Genomic DNA, 8,571 nt, shown 5'->3' with positions numbered 1-8,571 from the left:
GGGGGATGGAAGCCAGTGCAGGGATTGGCAGAGGGGGGTGGGGGATGGAAGCCAGTGCGTGGATTGGCTGAGGGGGGCTAGGGATGGAAGTCAGTGCGGGGATTGGCAGAGGGGGGTTGCAGACACTGAACGGTTGGTTAGGTGAATGAGTCTGGCAGCTGTATTCATGATAGACTGAAGGGGGGAGGAGCCTGTGTAGAGGTCAGCCAATGAGGAGGGAGTTGCAATAGTCAAGACGAGAGCTAACAAGGGAGTGGATGAGTAATTTACATACATGTAATTATACATGTACACTCCCTACTATACACTATCTACCATCTAGACGTCTGCGATTCGTTTCGTTCCCAATTGGAATTCGTATGAATTTCTGTAAATCCAAATTTTACGAATGACAGAAATAACGAATCCGAACGAATCCGAATGTTTGATAACAAAATTTGGATACATACATCATTTAGCGCTCTCCGGCTTCTCTCTGCATTTGTATCTCAAATAATACAAAGTATCGGAATATTGTTACAAAATGTAAATAATGAAAGAAGCCGAGAGATCCGAGTTATTCTGTAACAGGTTCTGCTTCTTTCAGGACACTTCCCTCCCCAATGTAAAGAATCTGATGGCTGCCACAGAACTGTTCACAGAAATAATAATAATCATATTAAAATAAACACCCCCCCCCCACCCAATTCATACCAAACCCTGTAGGTCTGGTAGGAATGTTAGGGGGACTCCATGTAAAGAAAACAAACAAACAGCGTGCGGTTCCCCGACAATTAATATCCATACCAGACCACATGCCCTCGGCATTGGGAGGGTGCTTTTCCAAGGGGGGACTCTTCCCCACGACCCTGGCCGGTGGTTGTGGAGGTCTGCAGGCAGGGGGGCTTGACTTTCAGACCTACCGCCCCGGGTGATACCCGGCCTCGGGACGCCCCTGCAGGGAGAACATGCAAACCCCTTGTAGATAATGACCTAGCCGGGATTTGAACCAAGGGACCCCCAACAAGGCAGAAGCGCTAACTACTACACCACTGTGCCATCCATTCATACAAAATGATTGTTCTCAGAGAATCTCATTGCAAACGGCTCTACGAATTGTTTATAAATAGACCCCCTGTGCAGTGTAGTTGGACTGTGGATAGGATGTGATGTCAGAGGTCCTTAGACCACTGGAGGAGAGGGTAGAAGAGGCTGCGGGGACCAATCCAGCAGCCCAGAAGGACTGGCGAGTAATACAGTGGTACCTGGGTTCACGAACTTAATTCGTTCCGCGAACCGATTTGGTCGTGAACTGAATCAAACTGTGATCTCGACTAGAGGAAACCACGACCATGTGTCAGAGCGGGGAAAATGGCTGCGATTGTGTTCGTCACCCGAAGAGGAGTTCGCGAACGGAGGCAACATTTTGCTGAACTTCCTGTTCGCTGACAGAAGCGTTCGTGAACCGAGGTGCCGCTGTACATCTTTATTTGAACCCACTAAACAAGCACATGACCCTTGCAGAGCAGGGGTACCCCACTGACAAAGGAAAGTTTATGGTTTGCTTGGAGCTCTTCTTCAAACATGGTAGACATCCCCACCGAAAAAAATTCTTCTGACACATATAAACTTCTCTCAACGTGATCCAAGACTCCTATGTGATCCTGCGATCCGACCCGACTCCAAAAGGGGATTGTCTTTACTAAACAAAACCATGTCATTGATATAAGCCCATGCCCTGGAGACATCCAAGCCAACGATGTACATCCCCAAAATGTGCGCTCCATACTGTCTCAGTACCGGGAAAAAAAAGAACAAACAGACCCTCTTACGTGGACATAGCAAGCCCCGCCGCTCGCTATAATCAAAGCGCCAGAAATACGGGAAACTTTTTTTGTTGTTTTTGTTTTTGGGATATAACAGTCCCGGGGATATTTTGCAGGATAAAAAAAAAAAAACATTTGGGAAGAACAGACAGATGCTGATGGTTTTTTTTTTCTCCTATCTATTATATTTGGCAGGTGTGGTGATGGAAGCCACATGTCGCCGATACCCCCAAGTCCTTTCCATGCATTATATTTCCAGAGGGGAGGGAGGTAGGAGCTGAGCTCTGAGCGCCTTTGCCTGTGTGCAAGGAAAATTACATCTTTAAACCTCTCACACACACAAAACCCTTGGAGCAGCCACTGCCGAGTCCAGTCACTCAGACTAAAGGGGGGCAGTAGGGTGGATGCAGCCTCCTCCTCCTCCTTTTTCTCCTCAAACACAAGAATTGCAAGTCAAGAGGGAAGAGGCTTGAGGAACAATAAACTTTTTTTTTTTCCTGCAGAAAGGGACGAGTAACTTTTGGAAACTTTCAAGAAAAATTACATAGATGCTTTAAAAGTCATCGTCTGGGAGGAAATCATTATTTGAACCCGTAAAAGGAAGAAACCAAGGTAATGCAAAACTTTTTTTCTTTATATACTTTTGAGAGACAAAAAAAATATTTTAGCCCCGCAATGCCAAAGAAAAAAGTTTGTTTGGCGATTTCTTTTTTGCAGGTTGTAAGAGGACCATTCTTAGCAGATGTTAAACATGTGCCACAGGCGAGCAGCGAATGTTGGCCATTAGGGACCCAAAGCACCTGTAGCCTCACAACTTTTTTTTTAATCAAAGGGGGAAGACCAAGTAGGGTCCTGTCCTGTATTAAGAAGGGGATGTATTGCAGGGACAAGTCTATAATTTTGCCACTTTATAGATCGCTGGTTCGGCCTCATCTGGAGTACGAGGTCCAGTTTTGGTCACCAGTCCACAGAAAGGATGTCCTTGAACTGGAAAGAGTCCAGAGGAGGGCAACCAAACTAATTAAGGGGATGGAGGACCAGAGCTAGGAGAACAGGCTACTAAATTTAAACATGTTCTCATTGGAAGTAAGGAGATTAAGGGGGGGGGGGCATGATTTTCATGTACAAAATGTTTACCGGGGATAGTAACATCAGCAGCAAACTTTTTACAATTAACTCCATGACAAGGACGAGAGGCCACCACCTAAAATTGGTGGAAAACCCAGGTGGAGAACCCAGGAGATTAAGGGGGGACATGATTTTCATGTACAAAATGTTTACCGGGGATAGTAACATCAGCAGCAAACTTTTTACAATTAACTCCATGACAAGGACGAGAGGCCACCACCTAAAATTGGTGGAGACAAAATTTCAGCACAAGGGGCGAAGGGGTTTTTTCCTCAGTTAGATCAGTCAGGGTCTGGAACTCGTTGCCGCATGCTGTGATTTCGGCTGAGCGTGTGGAATCATTCAAGAGGCGATTGGACGATTTCCTCAGGGACCGTAATATTCAGGGGTACAGGTACTCTTACGATTGAGAACACACAGGGACCTATACATACGCACACACCAGTAGGACCATATACATGCGCACAATAGGTTGGACTTGATGGACTTATGTCTTTATTCAACCTCACATACTATGTAACTATGTAAATGATCTGCATCTCAAGTGCAAGTTAACTCCCTTACTAGTTTCTGAATTTTCCATTGACTATCAAAAACCCCCCAAAAAAACAAGGCTCAATTTAAAACTGAATGAGCCTGATTCCAGTTTTCTGAAGTCAGATCGGCGAACGATGAAATCTGATTGGTTCCTTTCCATTGTTAAACTTTCTACTTGGGGCATAATAAATACGATTTGGGACAGACTTGCTCACAGGGTATGATACCCGGGTAGTATATGGATAAGGAGCCATCATTTTGTAGTAAAATTTCAGAAAACTTTCTGAAAATTGCAGTAAATTTGCAGAAAATTGCAGTAAAATTGCACGCATTGGTATTTTCTTTTTGAAAAAAAGTCTTCAACATGGTGCTCAGAAAGGGAATCGGGTTGGAGGGAGCATGCATGGGGTTTGTCTTATGAATGAGTAAGCTCTTTGCTTTTGTGTTGCAATCACCGAAAGATCCGCAGGCTGCAAAAATTCAATTGTGCAATGACATCTTGCTATCGTTTTTTGCCATTTACGTGATGATGGTATATTAATAGTTGAGGGTCGTTGTAATATACACATTTTTAAAAAGCACCAAATTGCGTCTAATACAGATGTCTCTCCTTTGCCTCCACCATGGATTGATGGGGATGTTTCTCCGGGTGGCAGGCTAGATGACAGTTGAGTTGAATGGACTGCAGAGACGGGTTTTCAGGAGCATCTTGAAAGTATGAATGACACAGCAGTGAGAAGTGAGGATCAGCCTGGTAGAGTTTCCAGTTACCGCCTGCGGAGAAGCCACAGGATTGCAGCCCTGACTCGACACTCAGCTTTTTGTTAGAAGGGTAGAGGCAGCACAAAACCCACATCGCTAGGTGCCCGTTGTTCTGGGGTAGATTTCTCACAGTTGCCAGTATTTCTATACCATTGCCTGTCAGAGCTTATCAACCAATGACTTTACTAAAGGATGCTTTGAGCAATGTTTCTCTTTGTCTACGGGAAGCAGTTCCAACAATAGGCAAGTTGTAGTAATCTATGGCAAACAATCGAACACGATCTTTCCTTGTTCTGACTGTCAACAACCCGGGGGACCAATTTTGGTGGTTCCGCTTATGAATTCTCTTTCCTCTGCTTCTCTTTTGGCTTTCACTCTTTAATCCAACGAATTAAAAAGCTGTTGCAAATGCTGTTCAGTTTCATGATGCGTACCTGGGATTTAAAGGAGGACTATGACATGAGTGATTTCCACTCACCTCATAGTTCTAGCCGACCTGTGACAATGAGACTGTCACGGGTCGGCTCAGTAGATCGGGAGGTGAGCGAACACATACCGGTGTTCGCTCTCTGCCGTGACAGGGGAGGGGCTGGATTCCCCTCTCCCCGCTCCGATCTGCCAACGCTGACTGGCGGAACGGGAGGGGGCGGGTACAGCTGGCTCTGCCTCTAGATAGGCAGAGCCAGCTGTCACTCACGCAGCTGGGCGGATCCCGTCATCTACGTCGGGATCCGCTCCGGCTGCGGCGTCTGTAGCTGTAGCTCCCTATATAATGAGCTTAGGGTAACGGGAGGACGCTAGTTTGTGTCCTCCCGTTACCCTAAGGAGAACTATGGGGAAAAACACTGACCTCATAGTTCTCCTTTAATCCCCGTCGTAGTCATTGTGAGTCACTTTATATGGCCAGGAACCTCCGTCGTGAAAACCGGGTATGTGCCTTGGGGCATTGTCAAGGTGGTTTTATATTCTAAAGCCATTATGTTTACTTTGCTTTGTTCACCGAACGCTCATTTTGGCCCTCCTTACCATCTTGTCTTGAATTGTATTGTGATTGTGACTGTAATGTCTTCCTTTTATTGTAAAGCGCTGCGCAAACTGTTGGCGCTCTATAAATCCTGTATAATAATAATGTGACTATTGTTGGGTGGTGGTGTATTTGGGGAAAAAAGTGGAATGGACCTTGAGGTGCACAATGCTTAGTCAGGCTTATTATGATAAGTGGGAAGTTGTATGGTAGCCCTCAGCACCGTGGCATTAGTTATCCCTGGTTCACACCTAGGCGTATTGCATATGCGCGTCTGTTGCGTGGTTGTCGCGCGTTTTTTAACCGCGATTCGACAAACGCGCGTTTCCGAGGGCTACTTGGCTGTATCCCAATGGAAACGCGCAACAAAAATGGCCCAAAGTAGTACATGTACCTTTTCAGGCGTGGGCCGTTTTGTAGCGCGTTAGGGACGGGCTGAAATACGCCAAGGTGGGAACCAGACCCATTGAATACAATGGGATTTAGATGTTTGAGCGTTTTGTAGAGCGTTCGTCGAGCGTAGAACGCGCTACAAAAAGTTCAGGTGTGAACGAGGGCTTAGTGTGGCATGCTAAGTAAACGCAGGTTGGTGAAACTTGAGAGAAGAACGGACTTCTATGGAATTTAAGAGATCGAGGTTTATTTTATGCAAAAAAAATAAAAAATAAATAAACAAATGACCTTAATAGAAATCGGTCTCCTTTGTAGTAAGCTGTACAAGAACATCCGGGTGTTGTCAGAGCCGTAGCTGGCTCCTTATGTGCTCGAGGCAAGAACAGAAAAGTGTGCCCCCCCGAACAGACCTGTGCGGTATGTGACGTCATGCGCCCCGCCACCAGGATGGCGGCGCGCATGCGCAGAATGCACTGGTGACCAAATCCAAAATAGCATCCTGTGTATCATAACATTATTAGTTTCCGTTCATTTAGTCCGAAACACATTTTTAGTCTTTGCATAGATGGGAGGGGGGGGTTGTTTACCTTTTTATTATTTCTTTTTTTCACTGTTGGGGGGGCTTTGGGGAAATATCGGGGGTCTAAACAGATGGGGGGGGGGAGCACCTCCCGGAAATGAGAGGGACACCTCCCTGAAAGTGCTTCTTTCAGGTTGGGATCCATGTGTACAGGTTCAAAGACAACCTAAAATCGTTCTGCTTAGCTGCTACATATAGTAAAGTAATACATTAACATTCCAAGGCATGAATCCCCTCCAGAAAGAATGTATACTTATGGAAGGTTCCTTTTGGAATGACAAGCCATCCTCTAGAGCAGACTTTCCCAACCAGGCTTCCATAGAACCCTGGGGTTCCTCCTGGGGTTTTTTGTTGTTGCTGTCATTATCCTTTTCTTATGATGATCTGCAATACGTGTATGCCGCATCATTCCTTCTTTTATTTACACCTTCCTACATATTGGTCACACTAATGTATCATGAGCTGAAGGTAGAATCGGTTTCAGCAGAGGTTCCATGAGACTTAAAAAAAATATTTGGAGGGTTCCTCCAAGGTCCAAAGGGTGGGAAAGGCTTCTCTTGGGGATATTGATCAAACAGCCTTTGCAACCTATTGGCACCATCGTACTGTGAACATCATTTGATCTGTGAATACCAACAGAAAGGCAGTAAGCTGGGGGGTCCGTGTTCTCAAAACCTGCCTATGAGTTAGTGCCTAATGTTGGTTATGTTTTTAGAGGAAGCACTGAGATCTTGAGGAATGCTGAGTTGGGTTTTCCTTGCTTGGCAGGACATTACATGTATATATACAGGAATACAGCATTATACAGGAAACTTATAGATAGGAAAACCTCCTGTGTATCATAGATATTTATGCTTAAAGGAGAACTATGAGGTCAGTGTTTTTCCCCATAGTTCTCCTTAGGGTAACGGGAGGACACAAACTGGCGTCCTCCCGTCACCCAAAGCTCAGTATACCGCAAGCTGTAGCCGGGACGGATCCCGGCGATACTGTCTGGATCCACCCAGCTGTGTGAGTGACAGCTGCCTCTGCCTATCTAGAGGCAGCTGTACCCGCCCCCTCCCCTGTCCGTTCCGCCAGTCAGTGCTGGAGGATCGGACAGGGGAGGGGGGGAATCCCTGCAGGGAGCTGTGAGTGACAGTCACCACTCTCTGCAGGCACAGGATCGAGAAGTGATCACGTCACTTCCGTTCAGTCCGGCGGCAGAGGAGGCCAGGTGTACAGGCACCAGGAGTAGGTAAGAGGAGTTGGGAAGGAGGGAGGGAGGGATGCAGCCCTGACCAGCCTACCTGAGATGCCTTCAGGGCCCACCATAGAGAGTCTCAGATGGTTTGTGCAGCATCTATGGTGGGCTCTGCAGGGTCACTCTCAGGTGGGCCTGAAGCCGTGTAAGGGGCCCCAACATTTCTGATGGCTGCCCTGATGAGAACTAAGCATTCTTGAAAGCTTTCACTATCAAATACATTGCTATCTCCTATGTTTTTACTTTCCCTCGTGGTTAGTATTCTTTATTTCCAAGTCTTTTATTTTTGGAGTCAATATTGTATTGCTATGATTGGACTTTCTATGGTCCCGGTACCCAAAGCCCAAGTCAAAGAAAGGAAGCCTGTGGTTTGATATGTAAGTCTCAGGACACCACGTCAGTCATAGTTGTATGTCTTAGAGCAGGGGTAGCCAAACATTGGTCCTCCAGCTGCGGCGAAACTAAAAATTCCATCATGAATCTGACTCCGGAAGTCATGCCTGTGGCTTTCAGAGTCTTGTACTGCCTCATGGGATTTGTAGTTTCACCACAGCTGGTGGGCTGATGTTTGGCTGTCCCTGCTCTAAGACATAAAACTGCAACTGACGTGGTGTGCTGAGACTCGCATATTAAACTTGTCTGGAAACCACAGGCTTCCTATTATTATTATTATTATTACATAGGATTTATATAGTGCCAACAGCGAGACCACAGGAGTACAGTCATAGGTTGCAGGTCTTAGAGCACAGGTCTCTGTGTCTTGCAGGTCAGGATCTTAGCTGGTGTCTCAGAATCAGTTTTTGGGGTTATAAATTACAAGATTTGCAAAAATTGATTCAAGAACATCAACCGATGTGATACCACACCATGACCCCAGATGAGCACTTTAGGCCCCACCTTATTAAAATGTATCAGGCCAGTAATGATATGTATCAGGTGTTGGAAGCAGAAGTATGAAGCTGGGTACCAAAATAATGAATCTAATTGGCTGCTATATGAAACTTTGACCTTCTCCTTTAGATACATTGTATACCGTATTCTTCGCTCCATAAGACGCACTCCCCCCCCCCCCCAAAGGGGGGAAAAAAACCCTGTGGCC

General features: G+C 46.0%; 1 protein-coding gene across 1 annotated transcript in view; it reads left to right on the top strand.

The window, feature by feature from the left end:
• The first annotated feature begins 1,988 nt into the window (after positions 1-1,988).
• Positions 1,989-8,571, top strand: part of BGN (biglycan) — a 66,963-nt gene continuing 60,380 nt past the window's right edge. Inside the window, exon 1 of the mRNA XM_018570124.1 lies at positions 1,989-2,417. The gene's annotated coding sequence lies outside the window, so the exon portion shown is untranslated. The remainder of the gene's footprint in view (positions 2,418-8,571) is intronic.

Source organism: Nanorana parkeri, unplaced genomic scaffold, assembly GCF_000935625.1.
Source record: "Nanorana parkeri isolate BGI_ZX_2015 unplaced genomic scaffold, ASM93562v1 scaffold1461, whole genome shotgun sequence".
Classification (NCBI taxonomy): Eukaryota; Metazoa; Chordata; class Amphibia; order Anura; family Dicroglossidae; genus Nanorana; species Nanorana parkeri.
This window is presented reverse-complemented; position numbering and strand designations above follow the sequence as displayed.